Here is a 25,576-nt window from a genome sequence, read left to right as displayed (position 1 = left end):
ATTTTAATGAAAATATAAAGAAAAAAACTTTTTTGCTACCTGAGGAAAAAGATGTATGCATAAAATAAGATAATGTAAATCATCAAACACATAATGCATTAAAGTGAAAGTCCATGTACATTACAGCAATCTCATTATTTTCATTATTATCAGTAATAAGTTTTACCAGACCATGAGTTAATACTCCTGACTTCCTTACTGCTGGCCTGCTGAGGTTGTCCTGGCCTTATTCCTAGGCAACCCTGTGGGAACAAAAACTTGGATACCCAAAAACCCTAGGTTAACCTGTCCATATTTCTAAGTAACTGTTTGGGGAAAAAAATATAGAATTCACAGAATGAGCATTATTGGACTAAAGTACGTATGAAATAAGACAAAACCATATTATGTCCTATAGTACTTGAACTTCACCCATACATTATTCTTCTTTGAAACACTTGGAAATTTTCAAGTGATGCATTTGTCGTCTTTATATTTGGAATAAAATGCTTTATATCTCCCAAAAGAATCTGAGTATGCTGATTTGTGTAAGCAATTACACTGTCAAGCTTTTAATCGTAGGTTACCCAGTAATTTTTTCTCCAATATTTTGCAAGACATTAGTTACTTTCTGGTTTCAATTTGCAACTTAAATATTTTGGTTGAAAGTGTATTGAACATATGCAATCTGTTAGTGATGTTCTACTGATGCTTGTTCAAACATTTATCATATCTATGTTGAGAGCTGTATTGGATTCTAGATACCTTTTCTGTTATACTACTGCAAAGTTGCAATATAATTTCATTGTTGTTTGCACTTTCTTTCATGCCTACTTTGTTTTCATTGCTGACTAAATTGGCCAAATTTAATAAAGCTTCTTTAGTTCAGGTTGAAGATTAGGGTCATGGGATTCACTTGATCTCCAATTCGCACGTAACGGTATTTGAATCAAATCTATTTTGTTTTCTTCACCAGTTGGTTTGGTTGAGATTATGAGATTGTTCTTCAGTCTTGGATTTAATATCACTGTTTATTTTAGGTTAGGTTTTTGTTGCTTTTTCTGCACTTGGGTATGTTTATCTCTTCCCCTTTCAAAATTTTCCTTATGTTTATCTCTTCACCCTTCAAAATTTTCCTTTTCTGCACTTATGGTTATATCTTGCCCTTTCAAATTTTTTCTTTTCTGCAAATACATTTCTTGGATAGATCAACGAAAACTATTACTTTCAGTCAGTTCTAATTTTGCTTCTTTCATGGTCATACATACTCTACCCATAAAAAAAGAGTAGTCTTGGGATCTAGCTCAGTGGTTCACCACCTCTTGAAACATTTTGGTGGACCATGGTTCCACAGTCTGCAGTGTATATTTTTTATTTTTTAATGATTGCTCCATTTTTCACCACTAGGACCATATCTGATTTTACATTACTGGAGTTCCTTACTTTCCCCAGACATTGATTTTTGTGGATAGATTTTGCTCACTAAAATTCATTTTTGTTACTTCAAGCATTGTATTTTTTATTCCCATATACGCTGTTTATGGTGGTCTAGTACCTTTAATGATTTTATTATCAATTATAGTAAGTATTGTTACTTTCTGAAGTTTTCTGACAGCATAATATAGGTTTCAACCATCCACAAATTATTCTTAGATTGTCTAAAAGATTTTCAAGCTTAAGTAAGGTACACAAACCTTGATCATTTATCATTCCCAAAAAGCGAGTGAAAATGGATGCAGTCTAATTCTTTTCCCCCATCATATGACCCCAAAGCTATTCATTTGCTTGCTGTTGAACCTTGGATATGGGAACATAAAGAGGAACATAATTTCATGCATTGATTGTCAACAAGTAAGGGATATAGATTAGTCATTATAAGACAGTTTTTAAATCTTATTGAGGTAATTTCCTGTCCATCATGACATTACTGACTTTGAGATATAAACAATACCTTGAGTGTCAAGTCTATAAGTAGCATTGGACCCAGCATTATCATGATTACTTGACACAAGTCTCTCACCTTGCTTGACCATGTCAGCTGCAATACTTGAATTTTATGTGAGAGAATATCTACCATCAAAACTCTTCACTGTGTTAGGAGTGCTGCCCCTCTGTCTTCTTAGAGACATCCTGGGTTGGGAAAGACTGAACACAGTGGTGTGGGTGAGTGGTCTTTGACCAGTTTTCACCCAATATACATATGCGTTGCCAGATCTCACAAGAGTCCTTGCTTTTCATCTGCAATTTAACCAGATCCAGCTAGGTGCTAGAAAATTATCCTACTGTTAAGACCGAAGGTTTGTAGCTATGAAAAATTTGTCATTTCAGTGGCCCACATTGTTTAGCAGCAAAAGGTTAGTTCAGAAAACCCTAAGAGACAATTTGGAGTTGGAAGGAGTCAAGAAAGCTTTAGCCAGGTAGCTATTCTCCAAAGGCCCCCTTCCACAACAAGGGCTAAGTCTAGGGGTATTTAGCGGTGGGACAAAGTTGTAACTAAAGAGAAGATTGCAGTACAATTTTCAAGGGCATCAAATTTTACTGTATTGACATTTTTTAAATACAAAGCTTCATTATATTTTCCATGAATGGCTTATTGCAAGGAATGTCATGAACCTATAAATTAGATTTAAAATAAAAAAAATAGACTATCGTCAAAATATAATACTTGATAAATTATGTACTCAAAACTTTGGTATGTCATTATTCAAGTATGAGACTCATATTAAATGAACAAAAGTGAACTCTCAACATAATAATTAAATAACAGAAACTACTTCACAAATCAAAATTACCATAGTATTATCTTGATAACTAAAATTACTGTTAGCCATCATAGCAGCTAAGCTATTATGTACTCACAAATTTCTGTTTAGGGCAAACAAGCAATTGTACTAAATATGCCCTACAGTAAACCATACATTTCCATACATTACATACTATTATACACATGAATGTGAGCATTACCTTGTAGAACTTGACTTAGGCTACATGTATAGAAAAAATAATTCAACAATTTGAGAGGTATATGTAATACATCAAATCACAGAAATCTATGTTTAACAGCAGCATCTTGCAGTAAATTCTATTCTTTTAGCTGAATTAAAAGAAATAAAATATTTCTGAATGCCATCAAAGTACAAAAATTTCTATATTCTAAGGAATTTGACTATTTTTATTCGAAATATTGCACATTTGAAGATGATAATGCTCTCTCTCCCCCTCAAGATAAAAAAAATAGTACTCCCAGACCTGATAAGTTACTAAATACAGGCAGTCCCCGAGTTACGACGGGTTCGGCTTACGATGTTCCGAGGTTAAGGTGCTTTTCAATTATATTCATCAGAAATTATTTCCAGGGTTACGACGCCTACAATGCTCATCTGGCAGAAGAAATATGACACCAAAAAATGCAAAATAATCAATATTTGAAGGTTTTTTGGATGAAAAATGCAATAAGAATGGTTTAAATAGTTTTGAATGCACCCAAAGCATTAAAAGTAAGGTTTTCTTAGGATTTTTTATGTTGTTCCGGCTTATGACAATTTTCGGGTTATAATGCGTCTCAAGAACGGAACCCCCGTCGTAACCCGGGGGACTGCTTATAGTATATAATACAGAGTATTATTAAATTTTATTATATCTAGCCCAGTTTTTTTTTATATTACAGTAACAAGAACCACTTTAAAGCAAGCACCAACGACAACGTTGACTGTCTTTGGCTGCATAAGCCTTTGATGAGTGACCTATCTCATTCCAGTAGTTGTTGCAACAGATCACACAGACTACTAAAGCAGTTATTCCAATGTTACTGTGGACACTGGAAATTTAAAAAGCCCAATTTTCAATGTGTGAAATTTTACCAGTAATATACATGAGAAAACTTCACATCACTTTGCTTTAATTAACTTTGCCTTCTTGCATCAAACTATACTTCAACAAGTATCCCTGTTACTGAGAAGACAATTTGTCTGACAGGTCTACTAACATGAATCGTGAGACATTTAGCACATAAGACAGTCTCCGGTTAACGGCAGGGGTTCCATCTCTGGCTGAGCGCCACTAACCAAAAATTGGCGATAATAGCACTGATAAACCATTTAATGGTGCCACTCACTGGATATTGGATATTGGTGCTGATAAACCACTTACAGATGCTGATAAACAGCTTACCAACACTGATAATCCATTTACTGGCACCAAAAACTGTTTAACAGCACTGAAAATCCACTTACCAGTGTGGCTATACAAGCGCAGTAACACCAAAACGCCATTAACTGATACTGCCGATAACCGGGGGTTGCCTGTATTTAACATAAGCGTAGAAATATGATGATACTGTATACGACAATTTCACAAAATTATTGTCATCAAAACTTACAAATAATGATGCCCAATCTCAGTTCAGTTTCCATAAATACTTTGATCTGTGTTATGGGGGGGGGAGGAAAAGAAAAAAAAAAAAAAAAAAAAAAAAAAAAAAATAAAAAAAAAAAAAAAAAGGGCCCAAAACTTTGGAATCTTTGTGCTATAAATTTTGACAATCATTTCAACTGATTTGTCTTTAATTTGCCCTGAAATTTTTTAAAAAACCTTTACCAAAATAATGTATGTACAAAAATAACAGCAGAAACTTTTCAAGAGCATTAAATCACTTAGTGCCTTAGCACAAGATTTGTTCAATCTTTAGAAGCTTAATACATATTTAATTATCAAAATCCAAGAATTTCTACACCTACTTTAATAACATTTTCCATTTACCAAATGGTACTTCAACATCCAGTTTCAATGTGCTTCTAGAGTACAGTACTTGTGCACAACCATAATTACACCATTATAAAATTATCATCTATGAATATGTAAACAACATGAAGTCATAAATGAAAGTGACGTTTGGAAGTTCAAAATATACATATAAAACATTTAGTTTAGTGAAATAAAATACGTATTTCAAAAATTTTCAACGTACTGCATAATATGCATACTGTACCACTGAGCCCCATTTCCAAACTCCCATGGATTTCATCCATAGTAGTACTATTTGTTCTCACATGAAAGATGAAAACTGAAGCAAAATTAAAAGAAATTTGACAGCTAGGTGGGGAATAACAAAAGGAAATGAATTCAAAATAAATAGAAAAAGGACAATGCAGCTAGGTGCTGCAAGACATGCCATGCAAGGCACGCTAAAAGCAATACGTATCCCTTTACACATTCCAAATGCATGTTGTCTTAAAATTATACAGAGATAGAGAGATATACTGTACTTATAGGAATGCCTCAATTTACATCTCCTTTTTTAATACCATATGAATAAAATTGCACCTTAAACAGTTCCTCCTGAAGTTTTCTACACATTCTATGAAAGAACAATACAGAAGGATCCCACAACCATATCGAAAAGTTCACGAGCAGTAGGGGAAGAAACTTCAGAGGTCTATGTCTGAAAAAGAAAGAGTAAAATTCTCAGGGTGTTTTGTTAATTTCTTAAAACAAGTCTAATTTTGTCAAACTACACAGTCATAATACTGCAATACTACAGAATTTGCTAGATCACAGAAAGTTTTCAGGCTTTCATAAAGGAATTCTATTTACCTGTACCAGTTAGGACCAACTTAATATTAATGAACAGTAATTAAAATGCTAAAATTAACCACTTACCAGTGCTTAAATTACAGAATGTTTAGGGTGTCTCTGAAACCAATGCTTAAATTACAGAACGTTTAGGGTGTCTCTGAACAGGTAAACTTTAGGATATGGACTCTAGATGGGCCAAAACAGAGCCACTGAATATTTTGCAAATTTGTACAGAATAATTTATCATATCTTAGTACTGTACTGTACATTCTGTTTATGCAATACATATTGGTAATTTTGTCTTCAAAATTACAGCAATTTAAATTTATACAGAAATAATAATTTAAATGGATTGGTTTTCTATGTAAATAAATTTACATTTTTGTTATCCTCAATATAAGAACAATATATTCCAATTTGGTATCCAGTAGTACAGATAAAAATACCGACTCAAAGCTACAAAAAAATGTTGAAATTACAATCAGTTGAAAATACCTGTTATGGTAGAGTTGTAAGATAACCTACCCATATATGTGAGGTCAGAAACATGTTGACATTAGCATCAACTTAAATTTTCTATGATCTTGCAATATCGTCTTGTGTTCATACAAAACGAAATTGAATAGACACTTCCATATACACTGAAGAACAAGGACATACAAGGCAACCTAAGGCATTCCCATAACAATTTGCATAGTACTTATAAGCTAACCTCATTAGAGCATGAAATCAACTGAGCTTGGCAAAGAAGAAAGAGGGGGTGACAAAACTGAATAATAGGAAGCTTAGAGCTGATGCTGGATGATGCTTGAAGACAAATTTCAAAACCAGCTTGTTACAGAATTCTAAAACTATTAACTTCATCTATGAAAATTGCTTATTACTGTGCAGTGATCTTGTAAAAAAATAAAATAAAAATAAAATAAAATGATCTATTGCCAAGACTATATACCATTTTACTTACTAATGCATGCTTGTTAATACAGTATGTATTACTCATAATTATTACAGTATTAACTAGTAAAACTCTTGAGTACAAGATGTAAGAAACCATGCTATGAAGTACCGTACATAATTATCCAATGTGGGGTCAGGAAACAACAGTTGTAAAATTGTTCACCTACAGAATACCTTAAACTACATTCAATGCACAAAACATTTTAGCTCATAGATATGTTCATGGATTCCACATCTTCCAAATTTATACCACTCAAGAGTAAAAGCTGCAGTACTGTAATTACTGTACATACTAAAATCCTACATTCCTAATAACAGAATAGCTGAACGGTCATCTTTACTAATCCCATTACCTATTGGAACACTGTTCCATGCCATTGGAAAAAATTAAAATTGGGGAGAAAGGAAGCCAGCTGTCTGCAACTATGAATTCCATGGATATTAGCAGCATTCTAACACTGAATGAAAAATATTTACATCGACTTTTAGAAGTTTATATCAGTATATGAAGCTATAAAATACAAGTTAAGTTTCCCAAGTGCCATTAAGCAGAGATAGGCACTTACTTCAGTAAAACCAGCAAATACTTACCACAGAATTGTGTTCATTGACATTAGTCCACTTGTTACAAGCCACTCATACCTTTGCCTAGCCATAAAAGGAATACATGAAAGCTATTTGGAGTAGGCAGTGTATAATCAGATCAAATTTTCAATATTCAAATGTCACACATAAAGATGAGTAAATGCACAAAAATGACGACATTAATAATCTGAACAAGATCTCAGAATAGTTATTTCTGGATGGAACTCTATTATTACTGCAACTCTGTTTCAAAATCTGTATGAACCACCTGGAAGCTACTATAATCTGAGAGTTGACTAAGCATTGTATATCATACTACAACAAAGTATTTGTTCAGTCACAAATCTGTTATTCATTGCAGTCTTTGTTTAATAGACAGAAGAAAAGCAGTGGTAGTACCACACATGTACCTACTGGATCCACTGATCCACATCAGGTAACACCTCATTTTATATATTTGCAGCACTTTTAACAGCTAAAGTAACTTCCTAGGCTGATTTGTGGTTACTGCAAGATTACCTGTAGATCGTTCTTCTTATTACTTAATTCTTCTCTTTATTTAATCTTTTTCAGTCCAATTTTCCTTATAGTGTTCATTAACTGGGTTTTACACGTGAAGAGATACGTATAGTGTATTTTTTTATGTGGTTTGCTTTCCTGAATGGCTGGTACTTGTTTTCAAGATTTATTTGTTAGTACCCTTTGAATTTTATGAGAACAATCCCTTCTTCTTTGAAGGTTGGCACTAGTTCAAATGTTTTCTTGAAGGAATTTTTTTTTTATTTGTGGGTTCTCTGGTGTAGGTAAATTAGGCTTTAATGTTTGATATTGATAGAGATAGCAGAGACTTACAGTGAGCACATAAGGATTGTACTACTTTGAGGAAACTTTGGCAGCAAGAAAGAAAATGGAGGATAATGAAAGGTGTAACCACAGAAAGTTTAAGATTCATAACTGAAACATACTGAAAAGATTGTACATATTACAAATGAGTTGGAGGAAAAATGTTACATCATGGGCTAGAAAAGACAAAGATCTTTTAGAACGAGATGATTGGGACTTGTGATGAGAAAAGATGAGGAACAGTTAATCAGGCAGCTGTAGATATGATAGCAGAATGAAGATTTGCGAGAAGAACCAGGAAATCATGCAAAAAAAAAGAAAAGATGAAGACCTAGACCCAATAGGACGTTCAGGTAGAAAGATCACAAGACAGAGAAGAATAGAGGGAAGTCATTTTGACTGCTCCCCATAAAAGTGGATGCAAAAATATTTACGATGTTAATGTTTGACATTAATTACATAGAGGTCTTTGTTAGAAAACAATTCTTGCATTAGGTGCCATTCATGCTAGCCGACATTAGACTTTTTGCATATACAGTTACTAACAACTAGTTCGTTCTCTGTTGCATAAAACGATAACTTTGGCATTTACCTTTCAGCACTTTTTCTAGTTTTGTTATTAATTCTGGCTTTTTCCTACCCAAGCATTAGCAAGCAAATAGTATGAATGTTACCAATGACAACAATGACACAATTTTCTTCCCGAGTTTTGTATGTGTTACATATATGGGAAATAGAATTCTTCATGTCAGAAAAGAAAATATTTCATTGTAAGCCCATTATCTGTGTAGTAATAACTTTATTTAAGAGACCACCAATGTGATATTTGTTACTTGTTACCAAAACCAGATACTTATAGCCTATAAGCTATAATTGTACATAATCTTCATCTTGCAAGATTCACTTTGGTTTCCTTACCATTTTTTTTTCTAAGTTTCTTATATGCTAGCAAATAGTGCCCAAATCTTGTTTCCTGCAGTATTTAATGTACATTTTTCAAAACTTCTACATTTAAATAAAGTACGATACACCATATTTTATATTTATTAACCTGCTACTTTTTCAGGTATCCATTTTTGAACATCCAGGATTTGCATTCTCATGGTCCAACTCAAGTTCCTCAAATCAGCTTCCTGATTTGGTTTATAAAGTCGAAGAGTCATCACTAACATAAACTGTTGCCAGATACTGCCATTCTATTCATGTACCAAGACTTTTTTCTATGTATGTATTCACTTCCTTTTCATCTCCAAATAACTCTCATTCCCTCTTAATTTCTAATTTTTAGAATTAGTTACTCTTGTTACTTCAATGCATTAATTGTGTTTCTGTTGTTCATAAGTCTATTTTCAAGTTCATCAAGTTATATCAGGGCCACATAGATTTGCTATACAGCATGTGTTTGTAGTCATCTCTCTCTTCTCTTATTGTAACTTTAAGCCCAATGTTTTCTTCCATTTGGCATAGAATCCCAAGACACATTGTAAAATATGTACTTGTACATTCTTTTTCCTTACATACAAATGACATCAGTGACCATAGTAGCTGATGCCAGAAAAATAACAATATTTAATTAATCTCTCACACACCATAAATTTTCTGTATTGTAGTTTTGTATGTAGTATTAAGAGATATGTACTATCAACATTATTACCAATAGTACTGTAAAAGATACATTTTAGGATAACAATAACAATGCAACTACTACAATTAGTACACAACTAAACATGTTCTCCTAAACAAACCTGTTTAATGTTTTATTTTATTCTAATTCATATATATATCTTACATCTTTTACTACCCTTGGAAGTCAAGCGAGGTCAACAGTTTCTGTGCAGTAGTGGTAAATTTTGTTATAAGTGTGCCACTTCCATGTTTTACTCATGGTTTTTCTGAATGCATTGATAGACATCTTGATTTTGAAATATTTTTTAAATAACATTTGATTGCTTAAATGAAACTCTAGCAAGCAACTTTCAGTAGTGGTCTTGTTGGAGGAATAGAGCTTTATCCCAACTGTGACTGGCGATAGGGACATATTGGACCTAAAATGTACTTATTTACCCCTATTCTGACTGTTGAAAAACTTTGCCTTCAGCCTTCATTTTATTCTTAAGTACATTTATGAGTGCATGTTACTCTAACAAGGAAAAAAATGAGAAATTTTATTAAATGACATCCCAGGCTACCACTGATCATCAAAATTTTTACCTGATTACTTGATTTCTTTACAATGCAAAAACCAATTCACCATAGTGCTGGAACATAAAATATAGTATAATCACATTTGTCACATCAGATCCAAATGATGTACATGTGACATGGCAAGCTCAAATTACATTCATTTAATACTGTAGGAAAATGCATTCCAGCAAGCAGGATGTTGTCATTTGAACATTAAAAGCAAAATCAGAGTACTACTATATACAACATATGGAGCTTGTAGACTACAGTCAGCTTTTGGGGATCTAGCAGCTAATACTTCTCTCTTAGCTTTTAATTTGGGCTGAATATGGGTGACAGGTTTATGACAAAACAAAAGAATTTATTGTAAAATTTTTTCCATACAAATCAATCACTTGAATAATGTGACCTACTCTGTATCTCACTGTTCTCTCAGCTAACACTACAAACCACATAAAATGAAAGGCAGCTGCCTACTATGGTCCAGAGGATCAAAGTAACATGTATGTAGTACTATTACCACTCTCCTGTCTGTCAGATGAGACTGCAGCATTAAAAATCATAGATGTGAGCTGCACGCAAGTGATGGGTTTGTGTTGAAATCACTTTGGTCATAAAAAAAACTGATGTAAGAATAACAAAATCACTAACTTTTGCCTTTCAAAATGGAAAAGGAATAAGGACTAAGCTTTGTATTACTTTTTGTAAAAATCTCTTCTAGCAATAAGCAAACTAAAGTCTCCTAATGACCTCAGTTGTACTTTGACTTGTTCTTACTAGTGCACAGTCTTTTTCCTTAACCACTCCTTACTATTGAAAAAGATTTTTTATGCATAATTCAGGAAGTTTGTCCCTAACAATATGCTCCATTAGCTCTGATCTGCTATGTAGACTTACTTCAAATTGTAGAAATTTTCCTTAAATCTCCCCTTTCATATTTTAGTTTTCTATTCGTCCTTTCATAGTGTTTTTCTTTTGCAGAATGCTGGTAGTGTTCAATACAAGAACTGACTGAGATAATAGCATCAAATTTTTCTTCTTATGCTTAATCTTTTTCCCTATCTGGATATTGGGTTATTCAACCTGACTCCACACAGTATCAACTTATGAATATCATATAGCCGTTAATGACCAGTTGGGCGCCCTAAAGGCAATAACTCACAATGCTTTAAGTTAAACCATCAAAGGGTTAACACCAATTCAACGTGAATTTATATTTTAAAAATAAATCTTATATGGGATGAAATTTAAAGATGTAAGGTTTTATCAGCCAAAAGAATTTTTATTTTATTTTTAATACTTTTGGAGATACATATTACACATTAGCATTTGAACAGCTTTAGGGTCAGGCCGTTCCGGGCCGTTCAAATGCATTTTAAAAATAAATCTTATGTGGGATGAAATTTAAAGATGTAAGGTTTTGTCTGCTGAAAGAATTTTTATTTTATCTTTTGGAGATATTAGCATTTGAATAGCGTTACGGCTGGGTGTGTCAGGCAGCCAGAAATGCATTATGTATAATTAAAACAATTTAAATGTGAATTTATATTTTAAAAATAAATCTTATATGGGGTGAAATTTAAAGATACATATAAACATTTTATCTGCTGAAAGAATTTTTCTTTTATATTCAATACTTTTAGAGATAATAGCATTTGAATAGCGGTAGGGTCGGACCGTGCTGGGGTGCCAGAGATGAGCCTGTTTTCAGTAAGACTTCACTTTACTTGTAAAAACACTAACAGCAAAATGCTTGGTATAGGAACTGTATGCTTACAAATCTACACAGAAAGTACACTCGTCAAGGAAAGTTAAGATATAGTTTTTTTAATATTCGGACATATATTATTCAATAATGGCACACCTGGCAACTCTAGAAAGGGGGCGGAGCTTCAAAATCATGCATTTGTTGCTTTCTAGATTTCCATTAGCCTTACACCATAAAGATTCTGTAGAGGTCCTATAATCATTTATACTTGAATGTAGAAACAGGCTCTATATTATTCGTTAATGTTAGTTTGGTAACGTCAGTTCAGGGTAGAATATTGATCATCCTTTTTTAAAACCTACTGTGAAACCTTATATAAATAAGTAATGTTTGACACTAAACTGACATAAAATTCATACGTAATTGAAGACAGATTTTAAACAATGAGAGAAAGTGTTTTAAAATTTGGGCAGTACTTGTGGAAATCGTGAGGAACAATACAATGAAGAATGAAATATTATGACGACAGAGAGAGAGCTCGCAAGCATAGGCCTATCGAATACTTAATTCATTATATTTACTTTGAGAGAATTAAGTGATAATATTTTTACAAATGTTTCAAAAGGTGGAGAGAGAGAGAGACAGAGAGAGCATAGGACTATCTATAGATACTTTATTCATTATATTTATGAGAGAGAGAGAGAGAGAGAGAGAGAGAGAGAGAGAGAGAGAGAGAGAGAGAGAGAGAGAGAGAGAGAGAGCAAAATCTGCTTACATGAAAGCTTAGGCCTATTTATAACTACTTAATTTCATTATATTTTCTTTGGGAGATTGAGAGGTAATATATATTTTTCAAGTACATTTTAGAAGTGGGGAGAGAGAGAGACAGGGTGATATGACTGCCAAGATCGTGTTGCACTTTGCTAGATAAAATTTGAAGGATCATAATACGTATTCAAGTTAATTCTCTAAGAAATTCATACCCTAATCTTGATTTCATTAACATTCAAAGATTGTAAGAAGACGTTGAAAATTTTAGACACAGGCTGCGGTCATTCTTGCTCTCTTGATATAGTCTGTACTTTTGAAAATCGGGTTTCATCCACAAATCATTCACGAACAAAGCTGTGTTAAGGAAAAATATGTATTACCAGAAATAACTCAATATTTATTACACAGGCAATTAAAGTTTTATATCGTGCAAAAGATGCTGATGTGTTGGGAGATCTTTCAGCCTCGCTGCAAAGAAATGCAGTCGTGTAGGGCTGTAGGCTACTACGAACTGCTTTGTAATGGTAGTATATAGCCAGAAAATTTTTGAGCTGACATGCCACTTTAACCATGATAAAGATTTATGTTTAAAGACAATAGCTTTGTAAACAGCAACTAGTATTTGATCCATGTCAACGTCAAAGTAATCTAAGTGTGAAATCTGTTACGTAAGCCAGAGTATCCAGTGACTTGCGGTTTCCCCCTTGAAGTTCTTGGGCTCCTCCTCACATCATAGAAAATGCTCTTGCGGATGCAACTAAATTTGCTCAACCTACCTCAGCCATCGCAACATTGACTGCCATTGACGTCAGCTAACTTTAATCACAACATGAGTTTGTAGAAACTAAAATAATTGCATTCACCACTTACGATGATGCAATAGTATTCCCCGTTCATGAAGGAAAACGAGTAAATATTGTCGTCGTGATACATAGTACTACAATCAGAAATTCACATTCTACCTACCAGATCTCTATGAACAAATCCATCTGAGAAATTCCAATTATTTCGGACATATATCGTGTTTTTATGTATCTGAATGGTTTTGTTTTGCAGTTTTAACTTATATGATATAATTTACAGTGTATTTTCATATTCTACAGTAAATTTAGTGATATTATGTCTTTTCAGTAAAAACAAATGGGAAATTCGATGAACGAAAGCTAGTGAAAAATGTATCTTCACTTTTCTTGTCAAGTGTACATGACCTCAAACACTAACTATTTAACAGCCTCACAGTTTACTAATCTTAGGCAGCATAGAAATCCATTTTAAAAATTCAGAATTCATATTTTTAATTTTTCTAAAAAATTCAAATTCATATTTTAAATTTTTCTAAATATATACCATAATAATGACAAAAACAGGGCAGTAGAAGTACCTAATCATGTCTTCATTCATTTTATCAATCACAGAGCATGTACACTTGGCAAGGGAAGTCATGATACAGTTTTTTAAAATCTTTGGACATTATTTGCTCAATAATACCACACCTGGCAACTCTAGAAAGGGGGTAGAGCTTCAAAACCATAGCATTTGTTGATTTCTAGATTTCCATTAACTTTACACCACAAAGATTCCGTAGAAGTCCTATACTCATTTATATTTGAATGTAGAAACAGGCTCTCTGTTATTTGTTAATGTTGGGTTGGTAACGTCAGTTCAGGGTAGAATATCGATCATCCTTCTTCTTTAAAAACTACTGTGAAACCTTACTTATATGTAATGTTTGACACTAAACTGATGTAAAATTCATGCATAATTGAAGATGGATCTTGAAAAATGAGAGAAAATGTAAAAATTCATGCGTAATTGAAGACAGATCTTGAAAAATGAGAGAAAAGTTTTAAAATTTGGGCAGTACTTGTGGAAATTGCAAGGAACAATACAGTAAAGATTGAAATATTATGAGAGAGAGAGAGAGAGAGAGAGAGAGAGAGAGAGAGAGAGAGAGAGAGAGAGAGAGAGAGAGAGAGAGAGAGAGAGAGAGCATAGGCCTATCGATAGAGACACACAATTCATTATATTGAGTGATAGTATTTTTTTAAATGTTTCAAATGTGGAGAGAGAGAGAGAGAGAGAGAGAGAGAGAGAGAGAGAGAGAGAGAGAGAGAGAGAGAGAGCAAAATCTGGTTACATGAAAGCACAGGCCTATTTATAACTACTTAATTTCATTATATTTTCTTTGAGAGATTGAGTGGCAATATATATTTTTAAAGTATGTTTAAAAAGCGGAGAGAGAGAGAGAGAGAGAGAGAGAGAGAGAGAGAGAGAGAGAGAGAGAGAGCAAAATACTGGTTACAAATGAGCAGGCCTATTTATAACTATTAATTTCTTATATTTTCTTTGAGAGATTGAGTGGCAAGTATGTAGAGACGAGAGAGAGAGAGCGAGAGAGAGAGCGAGAGAGAGAGAGCATGACAGAGACAGGAGAGAGAGAGAGTTTTAGCAGAGAATTACAGTATTGGCCGGACTTGTGATCGGGAAAGGCAGAAGAAAGAGCGGGAGTCGGTGCACAGATACCTGGGAAACAGGGTAATATGACTGCTAAGATTGTGCTGCACTATGCTAGATAAAATTTGAGGGATCATAATAATCAAGTTAATTCACTAAGAAATTCACACCCTAATCTTGATTTCATTCGACAGTTACCGTAACATTCAAAGATTGTAAAAAGAAGCGGAAAATTTCAAACACAGGCTGCAGTCATTCTTGCTCTCTTGATATAGTCTGTACTTTTGAAAATTGGGTTTCATCCACAAATCATTCACGAAAAAAGCTGTGTTAAGGAAAAATATTTATTACCACAAATAACTCTATATTTATTACACAGGCAATTAAAGTTTTATATCGTGCAAAAAATGCTGATGTGTTGGGAGACCTTTCACCCTCGCGGCAAAGTAATGCAGTCATGTAGGCTAACTACGAACTGGTTTGTAATGGGAGCATAGCCAGAAAATCTTTGAGTTGACATGCTACTTTAACATTGATAAAGATTTATTTTTAAAGACAGAAGCTTTGTAACCAGCAACTAGCATTCGATCCATGTCGGTGTTAAAGTAATCTAAGCGTGAAATTCGTTACGTGAGCCAGTACCCAGTGCCTTGCGCTTTCCCGCTTGAAGTTCTTGGGCTCCTCCTAACATCATAGAAAACGCTCTTGCGGATGCAACTAGATTTGTTCAACCTACCTTAGCCATCGCAACATTGACTGCCATTGACGTCAGCTAACTTTAAACGCTTTGGAATACAAACATAAATTTTTAGAAACTAAAATAATTACATTCACCACTTACGATGATGCAATAATACTCCCGTTCATGAAGGAAAACTAGTAAATATTGTCGTCATGATACATAGTACTACAATCAGAAATTCACATTCTATCTACCAGATATCTATGAACGAATCCATCTGAGAAATTCCAATTACTTTGGACATATATCATGTTTTTAAGTATCTGAATGGTTTTGTTTTGCAGTTGTAACTTATATGATATAATTTGCAATGTATTTTCATATTCTAGAGTAAATTTAGTGACATGTCTTTTCAGTAAAAATAAATGGGAAATTCAATGAACGAAAGCTAATGAAAACTATCCTAACTTTCCTTGTATAGTGTACCTAATAAGGATCAATTGAGGCTTTCTCCTGAGTAGCAAAGATCTGGACTTGTCCCTCACTGCTATGGGCCAGGAATTGATAGTCTTTTACATACTCCCACATTGGCCAAGGGGTGCATTAAAATCTTCAACCAGAGCTAATGCTACAATATTCTTTAGGTTTAGTTTAAAGGTTGCTAACGAGAAGCAATCAAAAGAGATTATGTCTCTGCACTTTCGCACCATGTCCTAGAAAGAGAACAAGCACAAATAGTCATCATCCAAGACCCCTCTCCCCTCACAAGATCTTGGACAGTAATGCAATGGCTACCAACAACTTACTAGATGGATTTAGACACTCCCTCAATCTGAATACCATGTCTCAGGGGCAGTAAAGTCATGTGCCAGTGAAAATCTATCAGGCCTGTGCAGAAATGGAATCTGGGACCAATGCAGCAGTTGTTCATCAATAATACCACTTTGTAATTATGGCAACCATAGTATTTGTTTTGGTAATCCAGTAGATGGTAGTTTTGCTTTACTTACTGCAGAGCACTTTTTTATGACCCAATGTGATTCTTGGTTGAACAGGTGAGTTTATTTTGATTTGTTGTTGGAGGATTAGGGTAACCAGAAAATCCAGAAATAATAAATAACTATACAGATAGATCAAACCAACATTTCAGTACACAAACTAAAGAAGCTTTTTTAAAATTTGATATCAAAATCAGAGATATCTGATTTTTTTGGCCAAAATTCCATAGCCTTGAATTTACTGCCTTGCCTCAGAAGTCAATTATATTTGAACTCCCACAAAAGTCCCCCAAACTAAGTGGTGATATTTCCTTTTCCCTTCCCATACCTTATGATTTCAGGCTATTCAAGGCAGGCAGCTGAATTTAAAGCAATAGTGGCATCAAGAAACAAACTGAAACAAACTGGCAAGAAAAGACAAAGTAAGTTTGCTAAAATCAAGGAATGAACTTAGATACGGCAAGGTGATATCATAATTAGAAAAGTCACCTAAGAAAAAGAAGTTAAAGGATATGCAGCTGTAAAGTAGCAGTAAAGGTCCAAAAACTAATAAAATTTCCTACACCAAACCAGGGAAGAAGAAATGAGATATTTTTAAGTCTGAAACATATAACAGATGGCTCACAAACTTTTCCATCTAAGAACAAACAAAACATGAACATATGATCCGAAGCTGCAAGTTTGTAGTCAGAATACAAAGGGAAGTTATGCACAACCCTAATATTTCCCACCCTTAGTCAATATATAATGGCATTGGTAAAGCATGCTAGGTGTATACAAAAAAGTGGATGAAAAAAGAATGAATACTTTAAACAGAGAAAACCCAGAACAGAAGATGGTAAGATGCCATAAGCTTAAACTCCTACAGGGTGCTGAAAAATCTGTATACATATCTGAAAGGTATGTATAAACTTCTGCAAGAAAAAATTCTTTAATTTTTCATATATTGGCCATCTTGGTAACAAAATAATGGTAATTATAAAACAATGGTTGTACCCTGTTTGAGAGCAAGTATTTCAACTTGTAATTTAACCAAACACAAGTTAAAAATGCAGGCCTTTAAATACAAGTATCAGTCCTAAAATGTTGGTCATTCATAAATTCTTATATGACAAACAAAAATTATATTTTTATAATAAAATAATGCTTTGTATATATACTTAACAAGTAATTACATAGATATGGTTCCCTAACATAAGGCAGCTTAAAATTCAAAATTAGCACTGCACTGCTTTGTGTAGGTGAATAGAACCTGCCCACTATCCTGGAACCTAGGAAAACAAACTAGCAAAGAGCCTCATTAGTTTCTTGCTCTAATATCCATGTGTGGGGGGATGGGTAGGATCCGATCATGTAATTACTTGGTAAGTATATAAAAACATTATTTGATTATAAAAATGTCATTTTTGTATACATAACTTACCAAGTAGTAATTACATAGCTGATCCACATTCCAAGGTGGTCGGAAAAACATGGATATATCTATTCCTACACATTATTAGTAATAATGATTTTGAAAATAAAAATTTTACTAGCATTACCAACAGATGCTTGCTTGTTTCCTTACCTGTTGAGAGAGCTGCTGTAGGTGGTTACTTCCTCTGGTCAGTGCTTCTCTGAACTATAGTATTTCCAAAATGACCAGACACCTCTGGCAGGGCTGTTTGGGTCCTCCCACGTGTGTTTAATCTCTGCATATTTGCTATATTTGCTAAATTTATAACAACAGACAGATAACACCATTTCTCCCATTACAGGTATCTCATATCTTTTCCATTACACAGAATTATAAATCAATTACATAGGTTCACGATTGATAAAGTTTTTCATGCATTAACAAGAAATGGAATCAGATTTTCTATCAACATGGCATCTCATTTTGGTGCTGTTGCCAATATTTCATGCAGCTCCACATGCGTTTTAATCTACGGGAAAGCTGCTTAGATTCTCTCCTAGGGACACTTTTGGTGGTCACAGTATATGTCTAGAGGCATTTCACCTTGATTTCTTAATATTGAAGGTATAGAATAAATTGGTAAGCAAGGAAATATGAAATAAAGCATAACAGAGTAAGTCTGTTATACTTTATTTCAGAAAACGATGACTGAATATTGCTTGAATACAATATGGCAACAAAGGTTTTGGCCTGACTGAAGCAGAGTGACTTTGACACTGACTTAAAAGTCATTCCTCGTCATCTCACAGCCATGGGTAGACATCAATTTCACAGCCGAGGAAAGGCAATTGTATACAAAATAAATACGTAGGTATATTTTAGATGAAAAAGCAAATGGAGGACCTATGTTATCCCATAAAAAAGGTCACGCTCGGAAAGGTGTAAGATTTAGGAGAGAGAGAGAGAGATTGAGAGCATAGCAGAATAGGAAGATTAAAGTAGGTACCTGGAAATGAAAAGCCCCTATAATCTTATAATAATAACCTGAGGGTTTGTCTCAAAGACATTCAAAGGTCACACACGTGTCAGTTGTTGTTTTTGTAAAATTGGCAACAGGGGAGATCTTTAAACGCCATGCCAGAGAGCTCTCGTCGCAGTGGCGAGACTATAGTAGTCTGTGTGGCAGTAGAGCCAAGGGTCACCCCTACATTAGTGGGAACTTGGCATCAGAAGAGGTACACTGTATGCTAACAAAGTTTATAAGTTGCCCTTTCCCTGGGCATAGAAGAAACATACAAACAAACAAAATCACCTACACCACTGAATTAAAAATCATGAATACCCAAAACATTAAAATTACAAATTGGAGGGTACGCCTGGTGCCTCGTAACCCTCCCCAAAAAAAGGTTTCCCAAAAACACAAAGCTTTGATTCAAGGTGAGTGTAAAACAAAGGGACAAAAGTTACCTATGCTTCCATTCCCAATACCATGCTAGCCATGGATAAAGGTCCTAATGAATTGCAGTTTTCAAACACCATTTCTATGTCCTTGAGGTAATGCGAGGCAAAAATGGACTTACATCTCCAGAAAGTTGACTGAAAAACTGAGGAGATGGAGATAGTATTATACCTAAAAGCCAGGGAAGTTGCAACTACTCTAACTTTGTAAGCCTTAACTTTCAGAACAGAAAAGTTGTCCTCTCCAATTAGAGAGTGCATTTTTTAAATGAACTCTCTCAAAAAAATGATAAAACATTTTTGGAAAGGGGGTGCCCTGGGCTATTCACAGAGCACCACAGTTAGTTCTTCTTCTTCCAGACTTAAAATCCATGAGATTTTTAATAATGAAGGAATGAGGCCAAGGTTTGGAAGGGTCTTCATTCTTTGCAAGAGAGTTAAGGGACAATGAGCAAACTGCATCTCCTTGGGTAACCCCACTTTCTTGTCTATGGCCTGTAGCTCACTTGACACGTTTGGTTGTTGCCAAGGCTACTAAGAAAAGCATTTTCTTAGTGAGATTCCTAAAAGATGCATTTTGGAGGGTTCAAACTGGGAACTTGAAAGCCACCTGAGTACATCTAAGTTCCAGGCTACACTGGGAGGATTTTCTTGCTTTTCTGTATTAAATGATTTAATAAAGTCAGTGCTGTCTTGATTGGCAGACAAGTCTAACCCTTGATGTTTAAAAACAAAACTAAGCATCAACCTATACCCTCTAATTGTAGAGGTTGATAATAGAAATAGTAGAAAATCGGCCATTTTGCCACAGTAGTTTCAGAAGAAGAGATGCTATAGCAGCTGCACCATCCTTTGAAGATTGGCCATTTTGACTGATCAAGTTCTGTTGAAGACCTTTGCCTGCACTTCACAATTGCCTCTGCAGCCTGGCGTAAAAAGCCTTTTGCTCTAATGAGACGCTCGACAGTCTGAGCCCTGTCAGATCCAGAGCAGACAACTTTTGGTGGAATCACTGGAACTGGGGTTGTCTAAGCAGATGCCACCTTTGTGGAAGTAGTCTTGGGTAATCCAATAATAGGCAAACAAGATCTGGCAACCATTCTTTGTTTGGCCAGAAGAGGCGTGATCAGTCATGAAGGTTCCTCGGTGGGTCAACAACTTGCTGATGGCTTCTTTAAACATCCCGAAGGAAGGAAAGGCATAAATGTATAGTCCCGCCCAGTCTAGAAGCATGGCATCTACTGTCCATGTTTGAGGATCTGGCACTGGAAAGTAGAAGAGAGGAAGTGTGTGGTTCCTCGAAGTGGCAAAAAGATCTCTGGTTGGTTTCTCCCATAACTTCCATAGTTCATTGCAAACTAATGGGTCCAGGGTCCACTTGGGCGGAAGAACCTGTTTGCAACAGCTCAATTCTTTGCAAGGGTGTTCATTTTTTCCCTGGATGAACCTGGTGGAAAGGGAAATTCTATTCTCTTCTGCCCATAGAAGATCCCTAGCCATCTCGTATAGCGAAAATTAATGAGTGCCCCCTTGTTTGCGAACTTAGCAGAGGGCAGTTGTATTGTCTGCATGGACTACTATGTTCTTCCCCCCCCCAACACTAGGTCTGAGAAGGCTTGAAGACCCAGATGGACTGCTATAAATTCCTTCACATTGATGTGATTCTTCTGCTGGTCAGTTGTTCAAGTTCCGGATACTTCCTGACCATTCAGCAGAGCACCCCAACCTAGATTGGAAGCGTCTGAAGTAAATTGAAAGTCTGGGTTCACTGTCAAAAGAGACTTCTCCCTAAGCCTTCTTTTGTATGACCAATACTGCAGATCCTCTTTGATTTCCTTCATTATTAGGAAAGTGAATGAGTCTGGTTGAGTCTTTCTGCACCAGCTTGCTCTTAGCAATAATTGCAGGGATCTCATATGCAATCTTCCTGGAGTCACAAACTGTTCCACCAACAATCTTCCTGGAGTCACAAACTGCTCCACCAACAGAGTTTCTAGGAGACTCATTCATTGGACTGCTGAACAAGAGCAAGTCGAGAAAATGACATATATACTGTCTGCAGACAATTTTCCATTCATTTGGGTGACAGGAAAACCCAAAGAATCTCAAGTGCAGGATCATCCCAAATACAGAATTTCCTGGGTTGGTATCAAAAGTTATTACTTTTTGTTGATTGTGATACCCAACTCCCGCATCAGATGAAGAATTCTCTTCAAGCCCTCTGTGCACTTTTCTCTTGATGATAACTCGAAGAAGCCAATCATCCAGGTATAAGTTGATATTCATTATCAAAAGAATGAAGCCAATTTCCTAAAGGCGCTAAAATTCGGATAAAAACTTGTGGTGCCGTCAACAGGCTGAGACAGAGCCCGAAACTGTAGTACTCTGCTCTGGAAGATGAAGCAAAGGAATTTCCATGAGTCTGGATATACAGGGACATGGAAATATGCATCATGCATACCTAGGGTTACCATCCAGTCCCCTTGATGAATTGAAGACATGAATGATCGAACACTCTCCATGTGAAACTTCGTCTTCAGAACAAATGCATTCAGCACACTTACATCCAGCACAGGCCTCCAGCCCCAAGGGCTTTTGGGACCACAGAGGGGTGATTGTAAATACCTTCTGAATGTATGTCTACAACCTCTTCCACTGCTCCCTTGTGGATAAGAGCATCTACTTCCTTAGAGAGCTGCAAACTTTGTGGAACCTTCAAGATGATCAGCAACATAACTAAGGGAGGAGCCTTTAGAAAAGGAAGACATAACACTCCTTGAGAATCTTGACTACCCAAGGCTCCGCTCGTCTTCTCGCCCACTCCTTCCAAAAGGGTAGAAGTCTTGCTCCTACCTAGGCACAGAGGATTACGTTCTCATTTCTTAGGGTTGGGCTTGAAAGAGGACTTATTAATGGACTTCATAGGAGGTTGTAGCTTGGTTCTTAGTCTTGAGGTTGTGTTCTGTTTACCCCCATGAAAGGGCTGAGTCTGCAATAGGAAAGGGAGGTAGCAGTAGCAGAAATCGAAGGAGCAATTTGTCTTGGTCGTATGGTGGATTGTGCAAGCAAATCTGTGGTAGACCTCTTCTGCAAGTCAGAGAGGATATCCTTAATCGTAGCCATGCAGAAAAAAGGTGTGCTTTATCTAAAGATGCAAAAAAGAGAGCTGATTTTGGGGTTGGAGACACTCCTTTCAATGTGAAAGACTACCAGAGCTCCCTCTTTTTCAAAACTCCCATTGAAAAAAAAAGAGAGGCAAGCTCTGATGAACCACCTCTAACAGCTCTGTCAGTGCATGACAGTGCACTTAACCAGTCAAAGGTTATATTTTCAGCTATAGCCGGGCAATCTTCCTTGCTAAGGCTCCGATAGCCCAATCCAAAAAACCAAATATTCCGAACATCTAAGGAAAACACAACCTTTGCGGAGGAGATAGCTGATTTTCTAGTTGCATCTTCCGAAGCTGAGAAGTCTCCCTGGGAGGAGGCAGACACTACCAGGGAAGTAGTTTTCCCTGTAGCGCTGAACATATATTTCATTTTCATAAGTTTACTGGGTGGGAAAGCAAATGAAGATTTGCCTTGTTCCCCCTTAGATGCAAGCTAATCATGTACCTCATGAAGAGATTATACTTAGAAACAAGTGAAAGAGCTAGTTTAGGCAGTTTGGCACCTTCTGGAGCGTGTTTTCTCATCAGGAAGGTAAAAACTGGTGACAGGTGTAGCCGGAACAAAGAATTCCGGGAAGGTGTCAAGTAGGTACTTCAAAAGCAAGGAAAATGCAGTGGAAGGAGTGGAGTCTTGTACTACCTCTTCCTCCTCTAATGAAATTGATGACAAATTCTTATCTTTGGAGGCATTGTTAGTGGTTGCACTTTGCAGAAAACCCATAAGTTTCTGCTAACTGACAAAGAGGGGCTAATGCGCTCTCTTCTTGTACTTGAGTAAGCAAAGGTGGATTAGCTGAGTCAGTCTGTCGTCCAGAGATAAAAGGTGGGCGCTTGGCAGTTGGCGCTGGTTTATCAGAGGTAGCAAGCAGACATCCAGAAGGTGGCGCCGGGTGCTCAGAATTAGGCACTGAACACTCATAAATGAAAGTCTGGTGTGAGAAGTCAGTCGCTTTACACTTGTCGATAACCGGGCGCTTTGAGTGCTTGTGGAGATAACCCAGATGCTCACCAGGGTCTCCTAAGCTATGGCAAGAAGGAGACAAATATTGCTCTTGAAAGCTACAGGAAGGTTGTGGGGCTGACCTCTCTGTATCTCTTAGTCACAACAGGAGAGGAAATGCCAGGTTCTCCATGTCTCCTAAGAGGGCGCGACAATGCAGGATAAAGATACAAGTGCTTCTTAGTAGGGCTGGACAAATCTGAGTCAGAAGATAGTTGCTGCACAGAAACTCCTTTCCAACGGCATTTAGTCAAGTCCTGAGGTTGCCCAGGCTCGACAGAGAGAGCAACTGCCCATGGGCAAACCCAACCAGCCTCCCTTAGACCTCCAGTATGTCTTCTCCCCGGTGCAGGGTAGCAGGACAGACAGTGACCTATGTCTAGGAGCACTGGTGGGACGGACAGCCATCTCCTCTACATTCACTGCACTCACTTTTATCACTATACTATCACTTGCATTTCCCTTACAGAGTTCTAACTGCACACCATATTTCAATCATGGTGTTGGATAGGAAGCCAAACTTACAATCGAACCTTGATTCGAGGCTGGAAATGGCTTGGAGAGCAGAATCATGGGAACCTGGATCAGGAGAAGGTGGTAAAGTAGGACTCACAATGGAAGAAGCAGTAGGAGGAGGAGTAACAGATTAATTATCTACTGAAATAGGAATAGAATCTGTACTGGGCCTATTCTTCCATCTCTTGTCTTCCCAATCTCAACATTCTGGACAAGTATTGTCTTTACTGCACTCCTGTTGCCTAGAACACATTTAGTGTGAGTCATAAGTCCACTTTGTCAGTCTACTCTTGCAGCTCTACGAACAAAAACGAATGCTGGATGAGCTAGTATCTGACATCTTGAATTAAAATAATCACAAATCTAACCAACACGATAATAATCAGTTGATAGAAGAAATCCATAACAAATTTCAAATATTTCACCAAGTATTGGACAACAAAACATCTGACAAACTCAATGAAGTCACTGCAGAAAACTGATGTTGGTTGGAAGCCAGCAGGAAATGAATGAGGCTCTCTGCTAGTTTGTTACATTAAGTCCCAGATAGTGGGTGAGTCCTATTCACCTACACACAAACAAAAGAAGCACTGCAGTGCAAATTTTGAATTTTTAAGCTGCTGTAGATAAAGGAATCATAGCTATGTAATTACTTGGTAGGTTACATATACAAAAGTAAACTTTTATAAATAGAAGCATTCATAATCAGCTGGTAAATAAGTACTGCCAATTACAACATGCACACTCCAATACTGAAGGATGTTACTGAATTAGAATTACCAAGTAAACTATATTGCTGAAGACTAAGTAGTCACTCACTCAGTTCTATTATCATTAAATAAATTCTATTACTATCATGAAGAATATTAAGTGCTAAGCAGCTATAAACAAAAAGGAAAAATACATACGTAATATAATGCATAAAACTAAAACACAATTAAATACATACATTATATGTAGTACAAATATTACTGTCATTTCATATACAGTACTCTAGTACAATCTGCCCTCAACTTGCATAAATTTGAATACATGCACTTGAAAATAATTTTTACAAATCTATATATATTCAAAGCAAAATTTGAAATTGCTGTGTGCCACACTTGCAGAAAATACAGAAACTCTAAAAGCACATGATCACCTGTGACTATTACTACCTCACAATAACCTGTTATAAAATCAGGACTTGAAACTGGAAAATGGAATAAAGATAGTATATCCTTACACATGCTGTAAATGTACCTCCTGCCGATATGCTATTATATATAACCATGATGTGAAACTGAATTTTGATGTATCCTT

General features: G+C 35.8%; 2 long non-coding RNA genes across 2 annotated transcripts in view; both read right to left on the bottom strand.

The window, feature by feature from the left end:
- Window positions 1-25,576, bottom strand: part of LOC135220737 (uncharacterized) — a 221,278-nt gene that overhangs the window by 166,407 nt on the left and 29,295 nt on the right. The window lies entirely within an intron of this gene.
- LOC135220732 (uncharacterized) lies at window positions 4,450-14,415 on the bottom strand. Its single transcript, XR_010315775.1, has 2 exons — window positions 7,102-14,415; window positions 4,450-5,419 (listed from the first exon to the last, which is right to left on the bottom strand). It is a non-coding gene; the product is annotated as an uncharacterized LOC135220732 (long non-coding RNA).

The sequence above is a fragment of the Macrobrachium nipponense genome, chromosome 2 (genome assembly GCF_015104395.2).
Source record: "Macrobrachium nipponense isolate FS-2020 chromosome 2, ASM1510439v2, whole genome shotgun sequence".
NCBI classification, from domain to species: Eukaryota; Metazoa; Arthropoda; class Malacostraca; order Decapoda; family Palaemonidae; genus Macrobrachium; species Macrobrachium nipponense.
This window is presented reverse-complemented; position numbering and strand designations above follow the sequence as displayed.